This window comes from Crinia signifera, chromosome 6 (genome assembly GCF_055691185.1).
Source record: "Crinia signifera chromosome 6, ASM5569118v1, whole genome shotgun sequence".
Classification (NCBI taxonomy): domain Eukaryota; kingdom Metazoa; phylum Chordata; class Amphibia; order Anura; family Myobatrachidae; genus Crinia; species Crinia signifera.
Window position 1 is genome coordinate 49,307,241 of NC_139222.1, and position 12,637 is coordinate 49,319,877.

Here is a 12,637-nt window from a genome sequence, read left to right on the forward strand (position 1 = left end):
GTAATGAGGCGGCAGACCAGCCGCTCCACACGGGGGGGGGGGGGTTGGCCGCTGCGTCGTTCCACGGGGAGGGGGGTTGCCAGGGGCGGGGGGTGAAAGGGGATGCGGCCAGTGCCACTAAGTAACTCCAGGGGTGGGGAGGTAAACGGGTGATGTGGCACCGGCCGCCGAGTCCCTCCGGAGGGGGTTGCGGACGCTGCCACCACTCGCCTCCATCCAGGTGGGGGGACCTGCTCCAAATTGCCGCCATCCAGTGGCCCTGCTTACACAGTACAGTAACGTCCTGTTTTATATGTGTCAGGTTTCTACGGTACTTGACTGTCCAAGACTGCCCTGCAAATTGATAATGATGATGACAATAATAATAATAGTTTTCAGAATTATTGAAGCTAGACAATGTAAAATGGCATTGGTAGAAAGTGGTACATTTGCTAAACAAACAGGCATACTTATTTTATTTATTAACAGTTTCTTATATAGCGCACACATATTCCGCAACGCTTTACATAGAATATTTGAACATCACATCAGTCCCTGCCCTAGTGGAGCTTAAAAACTATATTCCCTACCACGCAAACACACAGACATTCTAGGGTTAATTTGTTGGGAGCCAATTAACCTACCAGTATATTTTTGGCATATCAGTAATTCTAAATGATGTTATATTCTCACAATCCAGTGGGGGAAAAGAGTCAGCATAATGTTTTGAGCGTTTAAGAACAATAAAAATAGTTTATTAAATGGTTAGCTATTGAAAAAAATATGTCTGCCGAAAATATCCTTTAAATCATGCCTACAATTTTTTTATGGCAAATAGAAACTACATTTTCCTACAATAAAACACAATATATGGGGAAATGTAATGGATATGTTAAACATTGTGTACTTGGGGATTCATAAAAATAACGTTTAATGTACAGAACATAAAGGGCAGGAGGCCAAACAAGACCTACAAAGTAGCTCAGGCCCAGTTTGTTTGTCAAAGTAGTTACTAAGATGTAATGCTCACTATTTATTGACAGAACAAACACAAAAATAGTGTTGTTTTAAGTCTGTAATGTTTGGATACTAGCACTATTTGCACAATGCTGAAATGTGCCGTTTTTAGGAACGGTAATGGGTGAAGTCGCCATGAAGATATGGCTATAAACACAAAAACTCCATAAAGTTTAATGAATAAAAATATTTGTTGTACTAAAAAAAAATAATAATATAGACCTTTTCATCTGACAGAGCAATTTTGACTTTACAATTCACTCAAACATATTTAGTTTTTTTTACTACTTTTTAGTTGTTTTTAACCCTTTGAGTGTCAACTGAATTTGTTAAAAAAGTGTGAAAATTGGCAAGTAAACTTTTTTATTCATCATAATGACCCGTAATGTTTACCTTATATAGATAATATAATCTTTATTCACAAAAACATTTTAAATTGCATTTATATAACAAATGTGAGCGACGCTGGCATTTTTAGTGGATATTTTGAACATCACCTACAGAGATGGTACTCAAAGAATTAATGAAACCATTTTAAGTATATTACTCATCTTTAATCGTGTTACACACTATAATTTCTATTAACTGCACAAATATAGATATTATGATTATTTTGTGATTTTATCACACATTCCAAATCCTATGCATTTATTATACATAAATGTCTACTGGTATTTTGTGCACTGCATGCTTCTGACTGATGAGGGCAATTAAAATGAACTCAAAAATTCTGCTTGCAACTATTAAAAACATTTATACGACCAAATGGGCAACAGAATGAAACTTTTGTTTTGCAACCACAATTAGCATTTCTGTTTGCATCCAATGTAAATAAGGACAACTGTCATTGGGCCTGATTCGAGTGTATGAATTTAATGTCAATGTTGCATTCTGTGGAGCATTTTTTTTTTTTTTGCCACCGCACATGTGTAATAATCACACTGAGCATGTACCACAATGGTCAACAACATTGTAGTTTATTGTTATAATATTTAAAATACTTTTATGTACAATAATAAAAAAAAACCTCTTCAGTAACAAATACAGTACTGTACATTTCTCAGTGTCTTCCACAAGACTGCGATGCAGCAAACAAGAGAAAAAGGAGAACAATAGGCCATTGTTTCCTGCGGATACTCGCCTGCTCAGCAAATCCTTCAGTGATTATCTGTAGAAAGTTCACACCGAGCACCAGTTGCTCTATATTTAGATCATTTGCAGGAAATTGTGATTTATTAGTAGAATCTGGAGTTTTCATGCTTTCAGTTTTCTTGTGCTGTATTAAAAACAAAAAAAAAGGGATTAAAAACATCTGAGAACTCTTAAAATAAAATATAACAAGGCAACATTTTTTCAATTAAAATGTTTCAAATAGTTCTATAAATTCTGCATATTATAACTTTTGTTGAAACATTTGCTCTACAATTTACAGTAATTTAAAGTACATAGTAAAGTACAAAGTACATGTTCATCATTTCTATAAATATGACGGCTGTTTTCAACTATTAAGCGGGAAGTTACATTTATAAGCTAATCAGTACTAGTAGGTGTGTTTTGCCGAAGGTGACAATTATGCACATTCCACTTCAGAATTCTCATAAGGATTTTATCACCATTTCACTTTAGACTTTCTCCAAAATATTTATAATGGCATATATGGAAACAGTGAAAAAGGGTAGAGCACCTGTTAAGGGGTGTACACACTGTGAGATTTTGGCAGGAGATTTTGACTAGATAGTCAAAATCTCCTAGAAGGTTAGCCAAAATCTCCCAGTTTTTATCCTGCTTAATCCGTGCACATATGGGGCAATTCTCCCAGGCAACTTTGACTAGATCGTCAAAATTGAAGCTGGCAGGATTTAGTTATCTATAGTTACAGTAACTACATCTTGATTACACACAGGGCTCAGTTGAAATCGCCAGGAATGTCCCGCATGTACACCCCTTTAGATATTGACGCTAAAGGGATGTACACACAGTGAGATTTTGACTAGATAGCCAAAATCTCCAAGTTTTTCTCCTGCTTAGATACCGACGCTACTGTATGTCAGTATATCCTAGCATAAATAGACTGTGCAGGCAAGGCAATGTTGACTAGATCATAGACTATCATTAGTTAGACAAAATCGCTTATTTAAAATCTTCAGTGCATCTAGTCAACGTATATCCCACCATGTGTACGTGCCTGAGCTGATCTTCCCATTGTCCCATAAAATTTCACCTCCCACAATGTAGTTATCTATTGATAGCACTACTATTTCCTCTAGCTCCCAAGAGCGCTGTCTTGGGGTAATAATTGACTCCTCCCTCTCCTTCAAACCACACATTCAGCACCTCTCACAAACCTGCCTTTTTCATTTCAAAACTATTTCTAGGATTAGACCCTTTCTCACTGAGGGACCCTTATCCACTCTCTGGTCATCTCCATACTGGACTACTGTAATCTACTTTTATGTGGAATCCCAGTCAAACATCTCTCTCCACTCCAATCTATCCTTAATTCTCCAGCCCGGCTCACTTTCCTCTCCAAACACACTACACCCACCTCCCCTCTTCTTCAAACCCTTCACTTTCATTGCCTCTCCTGTCAACTGATTACTTCCTCCCACTCCAACCTCCAAGACTTTTCACTTGCTGCTCCTTACCTCTGTAATTCTCCTTCAGACTCTCCACCTCTCTACTAAACTTCAAAAGGGCTTCCAAGACCCACTTCTTCACCAAACCCAGCCAAATCTCATCCTAATGTGGGACTTGAGCAGCAGGTAGGTTTTAAAGGCCCAAAATAGGATTTAGGCAGCAGGTAGGTTTTAAAAGCCTGTGGTGGGAATTGGGCGGAAGAAAGGTGTCAAAGGCCCAGGGTGGGATTTGAGTAGCAGGTAGGTGCCACAGACCCAATGTGGTATTCTGGTGGTAGGTAGGTGGCCCTGGCCCAATGGGGGATTCAAGCCCAAAGTGAGGTTTGGGTGGTTTTAAAGGCCAAATGTGGGATTCATGAGGCAGTTTGGCATTACAAGCCCAAGGTGGGATTTGGATGGCAGGTAGATGCCAAATGCCACTGGCTTGGGTGGCAGGTAGGTAAGGTGAGACTCAGGCAGCAGGTACACGTCTAAAGCCCAAGGTGGAATTTGGGCACCAGGTATGTGCCACTGGTCTAAGGTGGGATTCAGGCCGCAGGTAGGTGCCACAGACCCGATGTGGAAATCAGGTGCCAAGTAAGTTGTAATGGCCCAAGGTGGGACTCAAGCAGCAAGTAGGTGCCACATGCCCGAGGTGGGATTCGGGCAGCAGGTAGGTTTGAAGGCCTAAGGTGGATCTGGGCAGCAGGTAGGTGCCACAGGCTTAAGGTGAAAATTGGGTGGCAGTTAAATTTAAAGGCTTAAGGTTGAAATCGGGTGGCAGGTAGGTTTGAAAGCCCAAGAAGGAAATTGAGCAGCAGGCCTCAGGTGAGATTTGAGTGGCAGGTATGTGCCACAGGCCCAAGACGGAAATCGGGTGGCGGTAAGGTGTCAAAGGCCCAAGGTGGAAAAACAGGTCAATACTTACTTTTCAGATGGCCGCAGATCGCCGAATTGGGAGCGGGAGCTGATGTCATGTGACGTCAGCTGCCCGCCCCATGCAGGCATCAACACGCCTATGTTCCCAGGAGAATGCCCAGTATTTTTAGGGGACACACGTAAAACATGTTCCTTTGCTGATGCCCCCTGCCCGCCCCTAACAGTGTGAACATCTCAGCGAGTATGATGCTCGCTGAAGGCATTTTCACAGGGGATTTGCACATTCGCATGCGCAGACCCCCCACCGAGGAAAACAGGTCTGAATTTGGACCGGACCGAACAGATCTGAATCGGGCCCAAGGTGGGATTGGGTAGCAGGTAGGTGCCACAGGTCTGATGTGGGATTCAAGTGGCAAACAGGTTTTAATGGCCCAAGGTGGGATTTGTGTGGCAGGTAGGTGCCACAACAGACCAAAGGGGGGATTCAGGTGCCAAATGTGTCTCAACTGCCCAAGGTGGATTTCAGGTGGCATGTAGATGCCACAGGTCCAAGGAGTGATTCAGATGGCAAGTAAGTATTAAAGGTCCAAGGTGGGATTCTTGCTGCAGGTAGGCGCCACAAATCCATGGTGAGATTCAGGTGGCAGGTAGGTGCCACAGGCCCATTGTGAAATGCAGGTGATAAGTTTTTTTGTGGCCCAAGGTGAGATTCATGTGGCAGGTAGATTGGCCCAAGGTGGGATTTGTGTGGCAGATGAATGTCAAAGGCCCAAGATGGGATTCTGGCAGCAGGTTTGGTTTTAAGACCCAAGGTGCTATTCGGGCAGCAGGTAGGTGCCACACACCCCAGGTGAGATCTGGGAGCCCGGTGCTATTATTTTTGTTTTCTGCTCCGTCACACCTCTCCCTGGCTCCATTCCTTGTCCTTTCTGCTCGGTCACACTTGTTTCTGGTATCACTCCTTTTCCCTCATCCTGTGTCCATTCTGCTCTGTCCTGGCTCTATCCCTTGTATTTCTGTCACACCTGTCCCTGGCTCCATTCCCTGTCCTTCTGCTCCACCACACCTGTCTTTGGTTCCATTCCTTGTTCCTTCTGCTCTGTCACACCTCTCTTGGGCTGGGCTTGACCACATGCTTAGTGATCCAGGTGGCTGTCTAGGGAACTGTTGTCCCATGATATCTATTTAAGAGTTAACTGCTGTAGCAGCCCTTCTCCCCATCAGAGGACACACGGCTGTCATTTCTCTTTCCCTGCATGATGAGTGGTAGAAGGGGAAACAATCACACCCACACTCCCGGCGCCCGCTTAGAGGACACCGGCACCCCTCCTGCAGAGCGCATGGACACACATATTACTACAATTTCCACATGAGGGAGGAGTGGCCATCTAGCATTGGTTACACCGCCTGTAATTATTGGGGCCCAGCAGAGCTATTGGTGACCCTACCCTAATCTCGAATGTTTAGACTCTTAAGGACTTACCCGATGATGAGGTTTCCTGAATGTGATGGTTGTGATGGAATATGATGCTTTTGAACAAAAGTATTGAAATAACCTCTTTTTTTAATTGATAAATGTATTATAATTCTGACTAGTGATATTAGGAAAGTGCACCTGCATTTTTTCTTTCTGTGTGTGGCACTAAAAGTCCCAGCATGGTAGCATCTTTCATTATATTTATTTAGGGTCTGCAGTCAAGACACCACTCCCCATGTTGATGTGAAGGTCGAGACTCCTTCAACCTAGATAAAAACAGTTAATGGCAGATGGGAGGGGTGCTTAAGTAGGGACCTCTTGGGGCTTGCACGGCACTATTATAGTTAGAGATGAGTCTGAATTCCAAGAAATCCGAATCGCTCCGAACACAGCCACCCGAGCCGTCTGCGAGCCACGATCGCGTTTCCGGCTTTGGTCGGAAACCCGAGCGCAGCCAAACGGCAAAGCCCCGCTTTGGAATCTCGCTAGATGTCAAGTCTTTAAAGGATCAGCATCTCGTGGATTTGGTGCCATTTCTCCCAGGCTTCCGAACAGCGCACAGCTCTGCTGGGTGCTGTGCTGGATGTTGTGATGGGTGTTGTGATGGGTGTTGTGCTGGGTCACTCTTCTGAGTCTTGTGCTGGTGCTGGGTCTTGTGCTAGCCTGGTGTTCGGGTTGTGACGCAGATCTTGTGCAGAGCGTAGTGGTCAGGATGGGAGGTATTTTGAGATAAATAAAGAGATATAAGCTGGTGCAGTATGGTTAATAGCTTTATATGCGAGCAGAATATTGAATATGGTAAAACACAGGTAACCGATGGAGGGACTGGCAGAGCGGATCAGCAGATGATGAGCGTCTTGCTAGGAAGATCAGCCAACTTCCTGCAGACCTTGGCCTAAATTGAATGAAAACAACATTGTGAGCTGTAAAGTGGTCAAAATTGCCTGGAAAGGGCTGGAAATTAATTCATTATATACAAGTTATTGAGGCAAATATTACTCTAGGGCAGTGGTTCCCAACCTTTTTTCTTTCCCGTACCCCTTGATTAGGCTTTTCATTGATGAGTACCCCCTCCTCTCAATTTAAAATATAGACAGTAATTACGAGTGGTATGCGTATCCTATGCATGTCCTTATAGTAAGGAGTAGCGGACAGGAATCGTGCCCTTCCATGTCTGGCCGCTGGTTGTGTATTGTCTCCAGGGTTCCCACTCACACCTGTAGGATTAATGCCGCTGCTTCCTCCATCTATGACAGTGTTGGGCAGATGATCGCAGATGTCTGAGGGCAGCACCGGTAGCTCCAATTGGATTACTGGTCAGGCAAAAGCACAATGAGACGCTGATGATGCTGAAGACAGAACCATGACACAACATGGTTCTTCTCCATAGCAATGGGTCGTCTTCTGCCATCAAAATACTTTTTCATGTTCCGCCATTACCAATATTATTTTCAAGTACCCCCAACTGGTCTGCAGAGTACCCCCAGGGGTACTAGTACCCCAGGTTGGGAACCACTGCTCTAGGGCCCCCCAAAAAAAACGAATTTTGAAAAAAATCCAAATTCAAAGCCTTTCACTTCAAATCTTCGGCCCCGGTGCCCATCTCTAATTATAGTTAGGACCTGAATAAACAAAATTATAAACTATGTCAGTTATAGGTGGCTGTTAAAGGGGAGACTGAGTGAAGGGGGGGGGGGTATATGGAATAATCAGGCTGTGTACAGATTCCTTATTGGTGTGGCAGCAGATGTCTCTTGTGCACAGTTTTCAGTAAATTGCATTACCAAAAAAGTTAAAAATAATCATCCTGCAAAACAAAATTAATGGCATTGGGATTTCTCATGCTGTCAGAAATTGTAAGGTGGGTGTCCAAGAATATTTTAACACACAAATTTGCCTTTAGAGGTGGTCCAGTGCAGTGGTTCCTAAACATGGGGGTTATTCAGATCTAACAGCACAGCTGTTAATTTGCAGATCCCTGTAATCAGGTGTACGCCGCCCGGCCAGAGTGAAATCCTGCCCTGTGCAAGGCTGCGATAAGCCTGAAAACAGCTGCAAGGTCAATCAGGTCTGAATAACCCCCATGGTCCTCATGGCACCCTAATAGTGCAGGTTCTATTCATGCTTGGTAACGGTGGCATAATGGTAAACATGACCGCCTTGTGGGCTTGATTCCTGACCAATCAAGATTCCTGGATTTAATCAAGATACTCAAGTTTCTCTGATACTCCGAAAAAAACAACTAAGTAATATAATGCTAACGTCTATGTCAGTGATTCCCAAACATGGCTCTCATGGCACCCCAAGTCCAAGTTTTAAAGATATCCATAGCTGAGCACAGATTTTTGACACAAAATGACTGGGTGCAATCATCATTAAAACCAGGACCATTGGTGGGCCTTGAGGGCTGCGCTGGGAACCGCTGGTCTATCATATATATATATATATATATATATATATATATATATATATATATATATATATATATATATATATATAGCTCATTTCTAAGTCCTGATGGAAAATGAGCAATATATAAATAAATTCTTTTTAATATTATTATTATTATTGTTATTAATAAAAATAACCAATATTTGAAGCTTTTTCAGGTGTTTTCTAGGGATAGCAGCAAAATATTAAGGTATCACCAGAATGTGTGAAGAAGGGATTGCAGCAGTTATTTCTACCAGTTTCATTCCCTCCATATCTCTGGCGCCAGCCGCATTCTCCCATAGGTTTGTATTCTGCTATGCTAACCAATATCTGTGTTCAGCTTGCAGTAGCCTATGGGCTACTGATCAGAGCTACAGTTCACCTGCTCCCTGCTTGGTTGAGTTGCTGGGTGTTGATCCCATACTACTTGGCAGCTGCTGCAGCTTTCTGGTCTCCTTTGCGGCTCAGTATCGCCCTCCAGTGGCCGGCACCCTAGGCAAATGCATAAAGCTGCCTAGTGGTGGCGGCGGCCCTGTGGTTAACAGTGGTGGCTCCTACCATAAGTCCTTGGTGGTAAGGGCTGCCTGTGTCTTCTGCTCTGCCCACTTCCCGTAGCACCATCATTGCGCTGCCCATCACATCATGCACAGCCGCATCCCCAATTCTCTTCTCTGGGGCTTCTATGGACTGCATCGGCTGCAGTCCTAAAAGCCCAACAGCACTGGCAGAAAGGCTTCCCATTGAATGCCGTATCTGTCTATCACATTATAGCAAGTGATTAGCAGATATTGGGGGTTATTCTGGTTGATTCGCTATGATGCGAATTTGCATCCTTGCAGGTCAACCAGATCCCGCCTTGCAATGGTGGTACCCCGGCCCACCATTTGCAGAACGTGCAAGTTTGCACAGCATGCGAATGGATGTTTCGCATAAACAACCATTTGCATTTCAGTGGGAACCTCCCACATCTTTCGATGGTTGCCGAACATCGAAAGATGTGGAAGGTGCATGCCAGGGACGTGCGGTGATGTAAATGGCTGAGGAGTCCCTGGCAAGTACCAGAGCCAGATTTGCACACAATATATGAACCCAGAGGTACATGCTGGCATTATACACATGTGCAGCAGTATACACTGCTGGAGATTTGCTGAGTTTTAATAAGAGAGGTGCAGAAAAGATAGCCAGGTGAGGCACTGCCTCATACCTTCCAACTGTCCCGCTAAACGCGGGAACGTCTATTCGCGGCTGAAATCGAGGGCGCGGCCTAATTTGCATAAGCCACGCCTTCATTTACATACACCACGCCCCCTTTTCGGGCGTGCGAGTGTCCCTATTGTAATCTTCAGAAAGTTGGGAGGTATGCTGCCTCACCTGCCATAGACTTTTCACTCCAGAGTTTTGGCTATAAAAATTATTAGAATAATAAAAATAAGATTTTTTTATTTATATTCTTTGTATTCTTTACATACTTTATAAACTCCAAACTCCAGCATATACGTTAGTATGACACACATGAGCAGCAGCCTTAGCACCGCACTAGGCACATTGCAGGGAAGAACCTCTTTCGGAGCCCTTTTCCCTGTCTGTGCCTGGTAATGCATTCACTCAATGTGATCGCATTCGGCAATGCGATCTTTGGTGCTAATATTGTGCTGATATCAAATTGCAGATGCGATCAATGATAAATGGGTTCCAAAGATTGTAAACTACACTGCGGAAATAACTGAAGTGCATGATCAAAATATTATTGTGCGAAGTGTTGCATAATATGTTTGCTATATCAATAACTTAATAATATTGATCAGCCTGAGTATTTTATTATTTTATTATTCATTAACAGTTTTTTATATATGTATACAAAGTGTGAATCATATATATTTTTTTTTTTTATGTTGTTTTTCATCTCTGTCATGTATTTCACAGGAAAAGCCAGTCATGCAATCTTCCTACACATATGTACAGGTATCTGTTCATTTGACTCCTGTAGCAAAAGGTGTATGCAAACCATTGCAGGGTCAGCAATAACAGCTAGCCTGTCTTTCTGATTTACATATTCTTATAAAATGACTAACAGGAAAGCAAACCTTAGTACACAAATACACATTAGCTATCGCCTTGTTTTTTTTTTTTTGTTGTTTTTTTAATATGTGTTCAATATTAAACTGTTGAAAATGATTCCTTCGAAACAGCGGATGTATATAAAGATCATAGAGGTTTATTTGTTTCATAAACGGCAGAGCCAGATCAATATTTCCCCATCCGTAATAAATTCTGTCCCATTGGCAGACAAAGCGATCCTCATCCCCCCGTCGCCATGGACACCGTACAGCGCTTCGGAAACCTCTTCGTTCTCTTGATCAACAAACTCCAACCTTGCTGTTTGCCCATTGGACAGGACTCACAGGAGGCGCTTGCTGATTGGCTTTTGCTCTCTATGTGGGGACCGTCAGAATTCGAAGCAGCTGGGTGTCGGTATCATCTGGTGGGACTGTGATCATCCGACAGGTGAGGGAGAAATCGATGTGGGCAGGGCCGGTGGGGGGATAACGAGAGGGAGGGTGGGCGTCATATTTCATATAACAATATTAGTCATTTGTGCCAATTACTAGATAAATGAAATCCATGTGATTGTTATGCAGGAAGTGAATGTATTGTATTGACAGCCTCATGGATGGGGGTTTATTGTGAAATCCTGTCTGATTATGCGCAGCAAGGCTTATTTACCAACGATGCACATTGAGCTAAACCAAAGCAATCGTTACCGGTGTTCTCCAACCTCGCAGTGGCAAACGCAGGATTTTCAGAAGGGGGTTTCCAGAGGGGCGGAGCAAAGCACGGAGATGGACACTTAGGTGACCCAGTATATGTCGGGTCAGTTAAAGTATTATAGATAGACCAAATGTATATAAATAATAATAATAAAAAAAAAATATATATATATATATATATATATACATACATACATACAGGGGCATCAACAGCAGTGTAGACCCCTGGGCATAACAATGTATTGGGGCACTTACCGATCCTCCAGCGGTAGGGGTGGGGGAAGCTTTGCCCCGGGTGGTAGGGGGTATTATATCAACTGCTCAGCATGTAGGGCCTGGATCAGTAATTTCCACTAATTACCCCTTTACTGCACAGATGGTGGGAGATGGGGTGGGAGAAGGGGGCATTGGGCTGAATGAAAGGGCCCTGATACATAACTTCCAGGGTGGTAGAGGATGTTTAATATACAGAGGAGGGGTGTATAGTGGAGTGGGCTTATTATTCATAATTTTCTGGTGGGAAGACAGCTTGCTTGACTGCAGATATCTCCAGTTCCCAGAAATATATTTCTTAGATTTTAATGGAATTAAAAACTAGAGAATCCCACCTACCAAATTGTATTGGGGACTAGGGGATGAGAGTTCAGGAGGCAGAGCAATCTGCCAATGAGCATATAAAACTACATACCAGGTGTGTGGAGCTGGAGCAGTAACCAGCTGCTGGAAGGCTGATATCTCTGATTTTGGGAACAGTAGAGACAAGCAACGATTGTCCATCAAAGGGGTAGAGTCCCAGCTTTTGGAATATACCCTCAAAAAAACTCTAAAGGCCCATACACACTTGACGATTTTCAGCTGAAAATCGGTCAAAACAGCCGTTTTGAGCGATTTTCGGCTGAAAATCGCCCAGTGTGTATGCCCCAGAGATTGCCGACTAGCGATGATGCGCGCTCCCGCATCATCGCTAGTTAAGTGGTTCATCTGCTGGTTTTACCAGCAGATGTGGCGATGATGGATGGTTTTTCATCCATCATCGCCATGTGTGTACGCCGGCCGGGCTGAAAGATTAACCACTTTCAGCCCGGCGGACCGCCCCGCTGCCCCCCGCCGCCCCGCCCCTCGCCTGTCATAATACTCACCCTGCAGGATTGGTCCGCGCTGCCCCGCTCAGTCTCCTGCTGCGGCTGGATGCTGCAGAGCATCGCTCCCCCGCTGTCCTCCTGTTCTCCTGGGTCCCAGAGCTCTGCCGCCCGGCCACACTGACGGACACGCTGACGCCCCGCCCCCCTACACCCTGCTTCCTCCGCCTCACTCTGTCCTGCTCCACACGGAGCACCACTGTCCACCAATGTTTTCATTTTTAAGCCAGTAATATATACATTGCTGGCATGTGCCAGCAATGTATATATTAATGGCACCACTGGGCACCAATGAGATCCTTAAGCCAGTAATATATACATTGCTGGCAT

General features: G+C 43.9%; 1 protein-coding gene across 2 annotated transcripts in view; it reads left to right on the plus strand.

Annotated features, from left to right (window-relative positions):
• The first annotated feature begins 10,774 nt into the window (after positions 1-10,774).
• RASSF4 (Ras association domain family member 4) overlaps positions 10,775-12,637 on the plus strand; it is a 166,567-nt gene continuing 164,704 nt past the window's right edge. For both annotated transcript variants that reach the window (XM_083146133.1, XM_083146134.1), the window contains exon 1: positions 10,775-10,905. The gene's annotated coding sequence lies outside the window, so the exon portion shown is untranslated. The remainder of the gene's footprint in view (positions 10,906-12,637) is intronic.